Below are 13,608 nucleotides of genomic sequence, written 5' to 3'. Positions count from 1 at the left end.
GAGTAAAACAAACATTTTAAGTGTTGCGTAACCACAGCCCGTCTACAGTGTCTGCAGAAGCAGTCAAGGCTATTGACTTTCATCAAACGCGCTCTCACTCATGTTTGTCAGTTCGGAAAGCATCGATTTGAACCCCTAACCTTTGCTTTTCACTCTTGTTCCATAAACCGATTCTAAAAACACTGCAGAAAGATCCTGTGTGGCGGCTGATGAAGGGCGGTTAGGCAGACTTCCAATGTCTTAACCTTTCCAGAAACAAAAGGAAGCTGTCCACTGGCATATGCAGTCAGCGGGTGATGCTGGCACTGCATCAGGGGCGAACTAGATCATTCTGAAAGTGAAAAGAATTTTTAATTTTCAAGAAAATTACAGAAAGTTCTCTCCATGAAAGATTAATCAGATTGTGATTCATTTTAAGTAAAGCTAGATGGAAGGAAGCAGTTGACTTCTAAAGCCTGCTGTATTGTATTTGATACCCAAATCACTAAGGCCTCTAAACTATGATCAAACTTTGCTGAAAACCTGTTGTGTACAATTTACTTCATGCCTTCATGACAACAACTGATATTTATATGCATTTCATTTCAATAGTCTGTTATGCATTATAGATTTAATTGATTTACATAAAAAACTTTTTATCCCACAATTCAGACATTTGTTCTCGGTTCTAAAAAATTAAGTCATTACTGCAACAGACATGAACTGAGAATTAAAATTATGACTCATAAACATGAATTGTGAGATAAAATTGGAATAAAATAAACTTAATAAATCTAAATTACCTTCTGAGTTGGTTTAATTTTTTTGACTATGCTTTTTCAGAATTGCAAAAAACTATAAACACTGAATAGGTGAGGAAAAATTTTATAATTGTGAAATAAAAATAGCAATTATTACTATTTCATATATGAGGCTTTGTGCAATAGTTCACCCACAAATAAAAAATCTTCCATCTTTTACCATTAAAATTTGTCTTTGTTTTTACTGTCTATACAATGAAAGCCACTGTGACCTTATGTTGCTTTGGACCCCATTGATTTTTCTTCAAAATATCTTCTTTTGTGTTCTGCCACCTCCTTTCCACAAGAAATAGTTGAAGCAATCTACAAAGTATGTAATTATGTGTCATGTAAACTTTTCCAAAAGTATACAATGTGCCAGTAACTTCCCATGCGATCGGTTTCAAAGTTCCTCTGATTGTTTTCCATTTGTTCAAAAGAAAATCATCAGAGAATCTCATCAAGTACTCAATGGGAGAATCAGATAGGAAGCCACAAACCTGCAGCCATTACTATGATCAGATATTCAGAGTTTGATAGCTCCATGGGTGAGCATAAAAAAGATGCAAACCGAATAGACAGAATAGATTTGGGATGATCAAGAATGTTTTCACCCAGACTTGATGATCATCACAAAGATAACAGATTATGACACTCCTCGCTTTGATTTATTCTGCTTGTCTTCACCCCAGTGGGTAAATTAAATAGCGTTATCATGTTATGCCACTGGCAGAGCTACTGTGGATGCGGCAGAATGATTTGCAAACTTTCCTTTGAGACAATTATAGAATATGGCAATCCTTCATTGGCTCTACCGCCAATGTAGACAAGAATGAGTAATTATGCCCCGGCCGAGGGACTGAATGAGAGAGATAGGGCAGGAAATGAAGAGCAGAGCATTATTTTCCAGGCTGATAGTGCATGTTATTGCTATGATAATTGAGAGTAAACATTTCTGTAACACACATTGGCCTGTGTGCTGATGTGTGATTTGTGCATCCACATCCCCTGATGACGAGACACTGAACGGGACCTGGCGGTGCACGCATACGCACAAACATGACTAGGTGTTAACCATCTCATCAGACAGATAGAGCACCACTGAATACTGTAAAGAGTTAGGGTTCCTCGGAGTGTTCTGGAGAACGTCCTTCTGAAGGCCCCCCTATTATGGGTTACTAAAGGTTCATATTTTGGTTTTAGGAGTCCCCGATAACAGGCTGACACTCTCATTGTCTTATAATATGCATTTCTTTGTGTTTTACACTCTCAATGACTCCAAAATGGTTTACTCAACGATTAGTTTTTCCAGGCCCCTTCCTTGTGTGATGCTAATCTCCAGTGATTGGTCTGATTGGTCTAATTTGTATTTCATAATGCCTGTTAATGCCTTTTAATGCCTGATAATGCCCGTTTGTGAGCTCAGTGCTGCTTTGTGTACAGCTTTACTGGGGGAAAACATAATTTTTACCACTCCAAAAGCAGCACCTAGTGGTGAAGAATGAATTTGCATTTTCATTCAGACCAATGCAAAAATGAAATGACAACATGAAACGGCCTGTGATTCATTTGAAAATAATAACTAATTTCGATGATTCAGAGTCGACTCTTTCTTTTGAGAGATTTTGACTTTATACATGGGGCATTTAAAATAATTTAAAAAAATCCGTAATAGATGCACTTTAAAATATACTGATGCAATAATATAGTTAAGTGCATCAAATCCTTTCTTTCTGATCAGGTTATTGGAGGAACCCTTGACTTTATAGTTCTTTAGAAATCGCTTAGCTCAGAAAAATATGGGTTGTAAAAAATTTTACTGCATGAAGTTTTTACAATTTTACAAAAGCTAAAGCAGAAAAATAACAGCAGTGTAAAATCTGTAATCTTTGTAACTTTTACTCTTGTTATTTCTCATACTATCTTTGGTACTTTATAAAGATTGCCTGCTCCATTGTTTGGTTATGATTTTTTTAACAAGTCATTTCTTATTTCTAAGAGTTGTGATCTGAACTGAATCACTTCACGAAATGATTTATTGTTCACTGTTCACATGAAACATTACACTCTAGTGATGTCACTGGTGAGAACAGTGTCAGTGCAATGAAAGCATGCGTAGTTTACCAAAAATGAAAATTAGACTGTGTTTTATTTACCTTCGAAGCATCCTAGGTGTATGCGATGACTTCTTTCAGAGAACTCCAATTGTCCAGACCCTCAATGCCTTTCCATGTTCAGAAGACGTGAAATAAATAGCATGCAAACATAATTAAACATCCCTCCGAGGGGGTGAATAAAGGGCTCCTGTAGATAAATATCCATATGCATTGTGATGCATGACCAGCGCAGAGAGAGATCAAAACAAAAATAGATTTGTCAAAACGAGCCAAGGATTTGTCAGGAAAAATGTCAGAGGATTTCGATACAAGCCAACAGTAGTTTTCCTCTGCTAAAGTATGGAAATGTTGTTTTTCTTGCTCCTACATTTCCCAAAGACATACACGACACACATACTCCTCACATCTTCCTCTTGTCAGCAGAAGTGAGAGAAAAGTGTTTATTCTATTTGGAGTATGGATATTTATCTTAGAAAAGTGCATGGATTTTCTACTAGAGGCCTTAATTCAACCCCGGAGCCACACAAGGGAAATGATTATGTTTGCAAGCACTTTATTTAACGTGCTTTAGACTGTTAAAGAAAACCACTAGTCCACTGCAATAATGACGCTTTTGGTTCGGTAGCGCTGTTCAAAATGCTGCTTTATCAGGCATTACAAGCATGACAAAATGAAAATCAGACCAATCGGACCAATCACCACAGAGTCACATAAAGGAGGGCTTTTGAAAAATTTTATACGGTTAAACGTTGCTGAGCAAATAAGGTAAATATTAATGCATATTATATTATATTAAGATAATGAAATAATTTTTTTAATCATCTCATACAATTAAAAATGAAGTGTCTTTCTAATATGTGTTATTTTATTTCATTTCAGGTAAAAACAGAGCCAGGACCATTGGAGTTGTCAAAAATTTCAAAGCAGCAGTAATTTGGTTCCATACAGTACTTGCATAAACATGAGTGAATCACTGGTTCACGGCAAATAATTCCCAAAGGTTTCAAAGCTTCATGAAGCAGCGTTTCCAAAGCACTTATCAATACTTTAAAATGCCTGGTGTGATGACTTTTAATTTGTGCCCGCTGTTTTGAATTAATTTGCCCTTTCAGATGTTGTGTGGCATTTGACCTTGCCTGCTTTTCGTTTTACTCTTTGTGGATTTACTTATTGAATTGCTTGCTGATCTTCTGTTAAACCCTAAGCACGTGGATCATCACCTTAGGCTTTTGTCTAATCTGTTACAAGCCTGTAGGCCACTCCATCAAAACTGCTTTAAGGTGAGCATCTAAATAAAGTTAACAAAACAAGTCTAGTGCTGCATGTATCTATTTTTAATGGATTTAATGGTTTACAGCACTTCTTATTAATTCCTACGGTATCTGCAAACAGTGTTAGACTGTTGCAAAAATGTGATTATTTTATTATGTGGATATTAATGCACATGTAATCCAAGTTAATGGCGCAGAGGTTGGTATTTCAACAATAAGACCGTGGTTGCATGCAAAAATGCATACTTCCCATAAACTGTAGGTGAAACCAAGTAGTATATGAAGTAAATATTCACAGAACTCTTAAGAGTAGGCAACTTTCTGCCACTGACTGTTTTCTACTGAGATTCTGCATACGATGCACACTATCCCACGAGGCAATGGGAGAGGACTTGAGAGTGGCTTTGAAGTAACACAACCGATGTGAATGACACATCTGGATTACATTAAAGTGCCCCTTTTATGGATTTTTGAAAATCTTTCATGCATTGTGTAACACAGCTCTAAGTGAATGAAAACAACCTGCAAAGTTTTACATCTGAAAGTGCACCATGTGCAAAGTTATTGTCTCTCAAAAGAAAGAATCGGCTCTGAATCACTGAAAAGCGACGTTTTTTAAAAGACTTAAAAGCTCACAAACAGGCATTGAATAAATAATGGAGTCATTGAATAAAAAAGGTGAAAATAAATGTATATTATAAAAAGTGTTTTTGTCCTTGCATGCATGTCAACCTGTTGTTTGGGACTCCCAAAACCCAACATATTAACTTTTTGTAACCCTTAATTGGAAATATATACTATATAGAACATGCTTTTTAATGGTCGCAAGTTATTACTTATTCAAAAGAAATAGCTAAGGTAGTATGTGATTTTTAATGCTTCTTCCAAAGATAATTATCAAGTGTCATATATTCCTAGTATTATATATATTATATATGTTCAGCTGTTTTGCTGACTTCGACCACATGACTTTTTTTGTGCCTAAGGCTATCACAAAGACTTCATTTCTCCATAAACCTATTTCACTGATATGTGAAAAACCGATAGCTTACAGCATCTTCAGCCATTTTAAATGCTTTATTTGGGCACATGGAGCAGCAGTATAACTGATGCGATGTCTGCTAATGTTTGTCTGATCAATGAAGCAGAAGAAAGAGTTCGGTCCAACAGTGAAGATGGAGGATTTGACCAGTGAGCTGGAAGTTCAGATTATTAATGGAGCCTCTACTACATGTATGCAAATGTGCTCACCATAATGTTTTTAATAATAACTTGATTTAGATTTTGAACTTTAAAAGAGCTCATCTTCTGGATACACAGGCCCTTAGATATGTATAAAGGATTTTCAGCTTGTTTTATGATGTTGAAGTTATGCACCAAGTTATAGATTGGGCTTATAATAAACAATAAAACAATAAAAAAAAATGCAATGCACCACCTTACTTATAGCTTTTAGGTCTGGCTATTTGTAACTTGAGATTAGATGTACTAAAAAAAAGCTGTTATGCTGCTTGATGTTGCAAACTGGTATTTATTATATTATTTAGATTTATTAGCATAAACACAGCGCATTTTTACCGTACTTCATTTGGTATTCTTCCAGTAATTTGGGCGACTAATGATTTGGAAGTCTTGCACATTCACAGAAAATAGCTTAGTTTTGCACCTAAAATAAGGTGAACATTATGTTGCCATCTCAGTCGTCACCCAGTTTGCTCAATGGAGCTATTTTGTGCTTTCAGAGGCTGAAAAAAATGCCGTAAATGGCAGATTGACCACGTAATTCCCTGGGATTGGAACCTAACACTGTATCTCTGTGTTTTCATCACATTTGCAGTAATGCAATTGCGAAAATCGCTGGCGTTTAGTGTAAGTATACTGGAAACAGTCCATCTAATCATTTAATCAGACCAACATACACGCAGACGTACACCTGCTTCCACTCCTGCCATGCCAGATATCATAGCCAGGAGCTTTTTCTCTATTTAAAGACTCAAATGTGAGGCAGTAAAACGTTCCAAAGAAACATTAAAAGAACAATCCTGTAATGGGCGCAGCTACATCCTCTAATCTCTGAATCCAAACGTGCTGTGGGGATCTATAATGAGGCTCTGTTAGCTGCTTCCGGCTGTGAGGAATCGCCGTGTCTTCTCTAGCTCACTGTAAAACAGATTTGAGAGACGGTAGATCTAATCTCTGGTTATTTTCCACAAGCTCTGCTCTTCTCGTTCAGTCGCTGGGAGACTTGAACAACCTAACTGTTTAAGAAGAAAAAACAATTTGCCTAATTGCTTGATGTCACAACTTGTTTTTCCCCAGCACTAATAAAACTATTTGCTCAACATTCAAATTTAAAATCTGGACAAACAAAATTCAAGCTGCCTTATTAGCATGCCTTTTTGTTTTAAATTATTTTGTCGCTAATCAGATAATAACAGCTCATTTGCATCTCATTAATAGATTGTCTTTGGGAATAACTAGAATGGTTGTTGTTCTTGACAATCTCTTTTGTTGAGAACAATGTTAATTAAAAATTAATGAGTGTCTCAATGGCACACAACAATATAACTGAAAGTGCAAACAAAGCATGCAATCGTGTGTAATCTGTAGCCGCTGGAGAAACAGGGGACAGGGTAAGGAAATGCTTTTCATCTTTATTTATGCATTGTATTTTGATGGAAGAGAAATAATTTAAATTTTTCTGAAGTAAATATAACTGCTCACGATGGCAGTTTGTTGTGGGCAGGGAGTTGCTAGGTGGTTATGAACATTTTTACTGTGTGGTTGCTAGGGTATTCTTTTGGATGGCTGCTAGGTGGTTGCTTACTGGCCCAGTAGCCTCATCCCTAGTCATAGCATGGCTTCCTCATTTAATTTAAGTTTATGGGACTCTTTAGACTGTTTCATCATTCGCTACGTAAAAAAAAGTCTCCTCAAGAAGCTGCACAATTTTACGTAGGCTATTTTTAATGTCCATTACACGATTGCTGGTAAATTAACATATCACGTCTGTTAAAATGTCTACTGAGTGACCGCTAACCACCTCCACTTAACTCTACACTAAGGGGCTGTTTACACAACAACGTTTTCAGTCAGAAATGGGAAACTTTTATGTGTTTTGGCTGTTTTTTGGGTTTACATGATAACTGCATTCAGGAACTGAAAATGCATGTTTTTGACAATGGGTTTCAAAGCAAGATTTTGAAAACGCCACCGTTATAGATTTCGTGTAAACACACAGTACGGGAATCTTTGAAAATCGTGACGTCATGCACATACACAGTAAGTGTTAGGTTTGTAAATATGTGATCGATTTTAAAGGCAAGCATGGCGGAGTACATGGTGGTGTTGTTGCTGCTCAATAGTTTGCTTGCGCTTCTTCAGAAAAGTGTGTATTTACTTCACCAATATTACAAACAACAGTGGAGAAGCATCATACACATCATATAATCGTCACTTCCTTACAGGTACTGTTTACTAACAAGGTGACAGCAGCAACTATTGACCTGACATACTGTACGCATTATAGCGTTTTTGGGGATATGTGTAAAGACAAATAATTTTTAAAACATTGTCGTGTATACATAAAGATAAAATTAAAAAAACGCAAGGGAAAAGCATCTCCATTTTTGACTGCATCAATGTTTGTTAACAGATAGCGTTAACAAAAGAAATTGTGAGAAAACAAAGTAACACAAAATAAGTCTTTATTAATTCATAATCTGCTTATATGATCATAATTTTTGTGAAAAGGAACAAAGGTAATATGGTGCCATTCAGCTTTCAGGCTGAGTATCCCGTTGCTGAGGATTGAACTCATCTGCCCCCTCAGTGGCGATATTTCAGTCAAAGTCTGAGGCTGAGTTGGTGGCCATGCTTTCCCTGGCAGCCAAGAGCATCGGGTTGGAGGTGACTGCTCTGCTTTTTCTGCTGAATGCTTGAGGCTTGAGATTTTTATCTGTGTTCCAGTCGTGACTCTCAGTCATGTTCTGTCCCTTTCACTTTCTTCCCAGAGGTACACGAGGAACTCACTAAAGTGTAGAAGGCACTATCAGGTCATTCTTGAGCTTCTCACTCCTTACTATCCTCGATAGCAGGGGAGCTAGGGGGTGGGGAAGTTTCACCAAATGTGCGTTGAATTTCCTCTGTCTTTATTACCCAGACGTAGTTCTAAGAATTCCAAAATTTCTTTGCAACTGCCTCTCCATGGAGAATTCACCTGAGGAAGGACCTCAGTGACGACGTAAAGTTGCCATTCCGCCCTTCAGGGGACGAGGGTTACATAGGTAACCATATGTGAAAAGGTATAACAAAAGTTACATATTTTTAGTAAACCTAAGATGGATTTTTTACAGCATTTATTGAGCTATTGGATTTAGTAATGTCTCTCTCTCTGTCTCTCTTTCAGTATAATGAGCCTGAGTTGTTATTTTAAAGCATTTTATTAATTCGCACCCTGGTTTAGTTAAATCATGTCCATGGCCTGGTTTCTCAAACGGGGCTTAGCATAAGCCAGGACTAGACCTTAGTTCAATTAACGTATTTAAGCAACATTTGCAAAAATGCCTTTCGAAGAAAACATTTACAGTTGTGCATCTTGACACAGATCAATGACGCTGACATATTTTAAGATGTGCAAGATATTTTCAGTTAAGATGGCTCAAACACGTATTTTAGTCTGGGAGTAGCTAGCTTAAACTAGCTTAAAAAATGTGACCACAGTTGACCTAAAACACAGTAACAAATTAATATTTGTGGCAAGTAATTGGCACGATATCTTGTGCTGCGCTCTTCAGCGTTCTGCACAACTGTAAGCTCGTCTTTCACGTCCTTTCGCTTCATCACACGCTAATAGCATTTTGAAAATAATTGTATTTGACACTGTTTGACTTTGCAGCCTCGCTGAAAAATGACAGATCTTGAGATGCAAAGAGAGTAGCCCATTCAGTTTCTTGTTTCTTGAAGCTCGCCACCGCGTACATCTGTGTAAATTGCCATTTTTTGCTCGGCTCGAAAGCTTCATGTTGTCAGAGTTGATGCCCCGTGTGTATAGTCCTTAAACCTTCTCGCCTATATTACATTATGATACACTCTTCATTGGCACTTGTAATACCTTCTACCTATCACAAGTATAACGGTGACTCATATTATTTGTATACTAAAGAGACAGAAGAGAAAGTAACAAAGAATCATATTCACATGTATTCACCAGAGACGCACAGATGAATCAGGAAGCCATGGTGTACGAGTGGGCGCATAACCCATTTCGGTCCTATGACTTGGCAAGAGAAATAACAAAACTGCATATTGGAGAGAAAGACCTTGATATTATAGCACATCCATCCCTGATGATTCAATAATGTAATTCAAAGGGTTCGTGCTATGTGGAGAACTGTGTTTGTGTTTTTTATCGACGCAGGAACACATCCATCATTTCTCTGCTCTGGATGGCCTTTGGCCTGCGTATTGAGCGTGCAGGCTTATTTTAGGATCAGTCGAAATAATACACATTTATGAACATCGGACATGTCATGAGTTCTGTTCGTTTTTTTGTAAGATTGGCAGTTTTAGAGATGCCTCCTTGGGCTGTGCTAAACAGACGCCGTCTCTATTCATGAGCTGGGAAGTGGGAAATGATATGGAGAGAATGTTGTGAGTCTGTGATTATGTTGTGATTGGAAGGAAATGAACATGTAATTTGTGGTGTATTTGTGTGTTATTTACTTTGGGAATTGGGTGTGTAGTAATCATGTTGTTATTATGTATTGCTTTCAACTGCACTGGGAGAATCTACATGCTCATACAACTGGATCCATTACCATGATTAAAAAGAAATACATAACAGCGACTATAACAATAAAAAAAGAGGATCCATACATACAGTTGCACCCCACATCATTTTTACAGAACCTTTAAAGGGACAGTTCACCTTAAAATGACAATTTGTTGAAAATGTCCTCACCATCAGGCCACTCAAGATGTAGATGATTTGGAGATTTGCATAACTTGCTCACCAATAAGTCCTCAGCAATGAATGGGTGCCAAGAATGAGTCCAAACAGCTGCTAAAAACGTCACACATAACCCCTTAACTCCAGTCCATCAATTAACAACTTATGAAGAAAGTGAAAAGTTGCCTCGTCTGAATCAGGAGAGAAATACGCACAGATGAAGCGCTGTTGTCAAGTTCAAAACAAAAATGCGATCAACTTTTGGATTACTTTTGGATTTGGAGCGTTATTATGGATTACTTGTGCATATTTTGGCCAGAAGTGATGGTTTAAATCAGGTTTTCTTAAACCTGGCCTTCGAGGGCTACTCTTCGTCAAATTTTAGCTCCAACCCTAATCAAAGACGCCTGAACCAGCTAATTAAGCCATTCAGGATTACTAGTAAGCTACAGGCAGGTGAGTTTGATCAAGGTTGTTGCAAAACTCTTCAGGATACTCGCCCTCCAGGACCAGAGTTGAGAACCCTAGTTTAAAGTTTAAAGCTTAAATTTTTTGTTATTAAGACGGTAATATATGGATTGGAGTAGTGCAGTTTTTATGTAAATAAAAATCAATCAAAAGCGGATAAACACCTAGCAGGGGTAGGTGGGGAATATAAATGTATGTAGTATTTGCATAAAGATAAGCAAATCCTATTCAGCTTTCAGTAATCATTTTGTGCTTCGTCTATTTAAAATTGTATACTCACCACCCTAAATATAATCTTGACAAGATGATCTCCTCTCTACTTCAGCTGAAGGTCACCTAGTGTTTGTTTTCACGTATGCAAAAACAATCAGCCCCTTTTGTGGACCACATTACGATTGCCAACTAATGCAACATTAAACTTAACAACATAAAACAAACAGCTTCTAGTTTTATAGCAAAGCAAAACAGAAGCATGCAAATAATCGGTTTTAAACAAGCGCCGACTGTAATATTTCATGTTTTCTAGGACTGTATCTTGTAAGTTTAGTACACAAGTTGAAAAGTAACGTCTTTTAATATCATGTCTATGACTCATTGGTAAATTCAAGAATTTGTTTTTGTAGTCAGTCCAGTCAGTCCAGGCCAACTGCTAAACAAAGCACCTTGCCAAACCACACTTACAGAGAGCAAAATGAAACTGGATACAGGACATCAAGACTATTTTTAACAGCGTTAAACATGCATTTCTTGACCTCTGCTAAGCTTTTTGTGTCATTTCACAGCCAAACTACTGCAGCTTTTTTTCTTGCCGGACTACCAGCATCTGCCCTCTGTCTCCTCAAGCACAATATGTGGCCACACTACTTGCTTTTCCCTCTGGACATTTTCTTTTTATGCCTCTACTCGGGTCTTGACACTTGCTGCCAGTTTTTTCTTGAATTCAGTTCACACTTATCATGTATTGAATATAAACACTGATTTTCCTTCATATACAGGCAGTACAGCAGTACAATAGAATAATGAATTTTATATATATATATATATATTGTCACCAAGCCAGCAGAGGGAGCTCTTACCTCTGGGTGATCTGCGATCACTCCCTCTGCTGCTACTTCCTGTCAGAGGACTATAAATACTGCAGCAAGCCACTCAACTGCAGGTTGCATTGTTTCGCCTGTTTCGTTGTTAGATCGCCCGTGGATTATTGTCTCTGGTTTATCTGGTTTTGACCCTGCCTGTCTTCTGATTCCGTGATTGTTTGCTGCCTGACCTGACCACCGCCTGTCTCTGGATTTTGCTATTGTCTTGCCTCCTATATATCTGTTAGCCCTGTTCGACGCCTGCCTGTTATGACCATGCCTTGCCTTCGCTTAATAAAAGCCTGCACATGGATCCGCACGCCTCAGACCCTTCTTACGTGACAGAATGCAACCTCACACCAGGATCCAGCGGCTTTTCACCCGAACCATGGCCAGGTATGCACCTTGCAATGTCTTTGCTAACCCTCAAGCAGGGCACCCGATCACTTGAGGATTATACTCAGGAATTTCTGGACCTGGCTTACTTCTCTGATTTACCGGACTGTTTGCTAATTGAATTTTTTCACGAGGGAATAAATCAGCCACTCAAAACACAACTTGTTCGAGAGGGTCCACGTGAATCACTGGCACACTTTATTGAGTTTGGTTTAGTGACTGTGGGGTCAGCTCTCACGTTGGGTATTATGGAGGAAGAAGACACTGCATTTATTCCCAAGATGGCCGCCTTCCCGAGCCGCTGCCCAAGATGGCCGCCTTCCCGAGCCGCTGCCCAAGATGGCCGCTTCCCGAGCCGCTGCCCAAGATGGCCGCCTTCCCAGAGCCGCTTCCCAAGATGGATGCCACCTGCCCAGAGCCGCTTCCCAAGATGGCTGCCGCCTGCCCAGAGCCGCTTCCCAAGATGGCTGCCGCCTGCCCAGAGCCGCTTCCCAAGATGGCCGCCGCCTGCCCAGAGCCGCTTCCCAAGATGGCGCCGCCTGCCCAGAGCCGCTTCCCAAGATGGTCGCCGCCTGCCCAGAGCCGCTTCCCAAGATGGTCGCCGCCTGCCCAGAGCCGCTTCCCAAGATGGTCGCCGCCTGCCCAGAGCCGCTTCCCAAGATGGTCGCCGCCTGCCCAGAGCCGCTTCCCAAGATGGTCGCCGCCTGCCCAGAGCCGCTTCCCAAGATGGTCGCCGCCTGCCCAGAGCCGCTTCCCAAGATGGTCGCCGCCTGCCCAGAGCCGCTTCCCAAGATGGTCGCCGCCTGCCCAGAGCCGCTTCCCAAGATGGTCGCCGCCTGCCCAGAGCCGCTTCCCAAGATGGTCGCCGCCTGCCCAGAGCCGCTTCCCAAGATGGTCGCCGCCTGCAACATGGCCGCCTGCCCTGCGCCGCTTTCCAACATGGCCGCCTGCCCTGCGCCGCTTTCCAACATGGCCGCCTGCCGTGCAAAGCCTCCAGTGCCCGTGCCTCGTGCCAAGCCTCCAGTGCCCGTGCCTCGTGCCAAGCCTCCAGTGCCCGCGCCTCGTGCCAAGCCTCCAGTGCCCGCGCCTGCGTGCCAAGCCTCCAGTGCCCGCGCCTGCGCCAAGCCTCCAGTGCCCGCGTCTCGTGCCAAGCCTCCAGTGCCCGCGCCTGTGCCAAGCCTCCAGTGCCCGCGTCTCGTGCCAAGCCTCCAGTGCCCGCGTCGCGCCAAGCCTCCAGTGCCCGCGCCTGCGTGCCAAGCCTCCAGTGCCCGCGCCTCGTGCCAAGCCTCCAGTGCCCGCGCCTGCGTGCGCCTGTCCAGTGCCCGCGCCTCGTGCGCCTGTCCAGTGCCCGCGCGCTGTGCGCCTCGCCCAGTGCCCGCGCGCCTGCGCGCCTGCCCAGTGCCCGCGCCTCGTGCGCCTGCCCAGTGCCCGCGCCTGCGCGCCTCCTCAAGTTAACCCACCCTCCCACCCTTACCACACGCCGACGATGGATCCCAGCAGCCCCTGCACTCATCCTCTGCCCTCCACCTGGAGCTCGCCACGGGTCTG

The sequence above is a fragment of the Puntigrus tetrazona genome, chromosome 7, assembly GCF_018831695.1.
Source record: "Puntigrus tetrazona isolate hp1 chromosome 7, ASM1883169v1, whole genome shotgun sequence".
Classification (NCBI taxonomy): domain Eukaryota; kingdom Metazoa; phylum Chordata; class Actinopteri; order Cypriniformes; family Cyprinidae; genus Puntigrus; species Puntigrus tetrazona.
Note: the sequence above shows the minus strand (reverse complement) of the source record.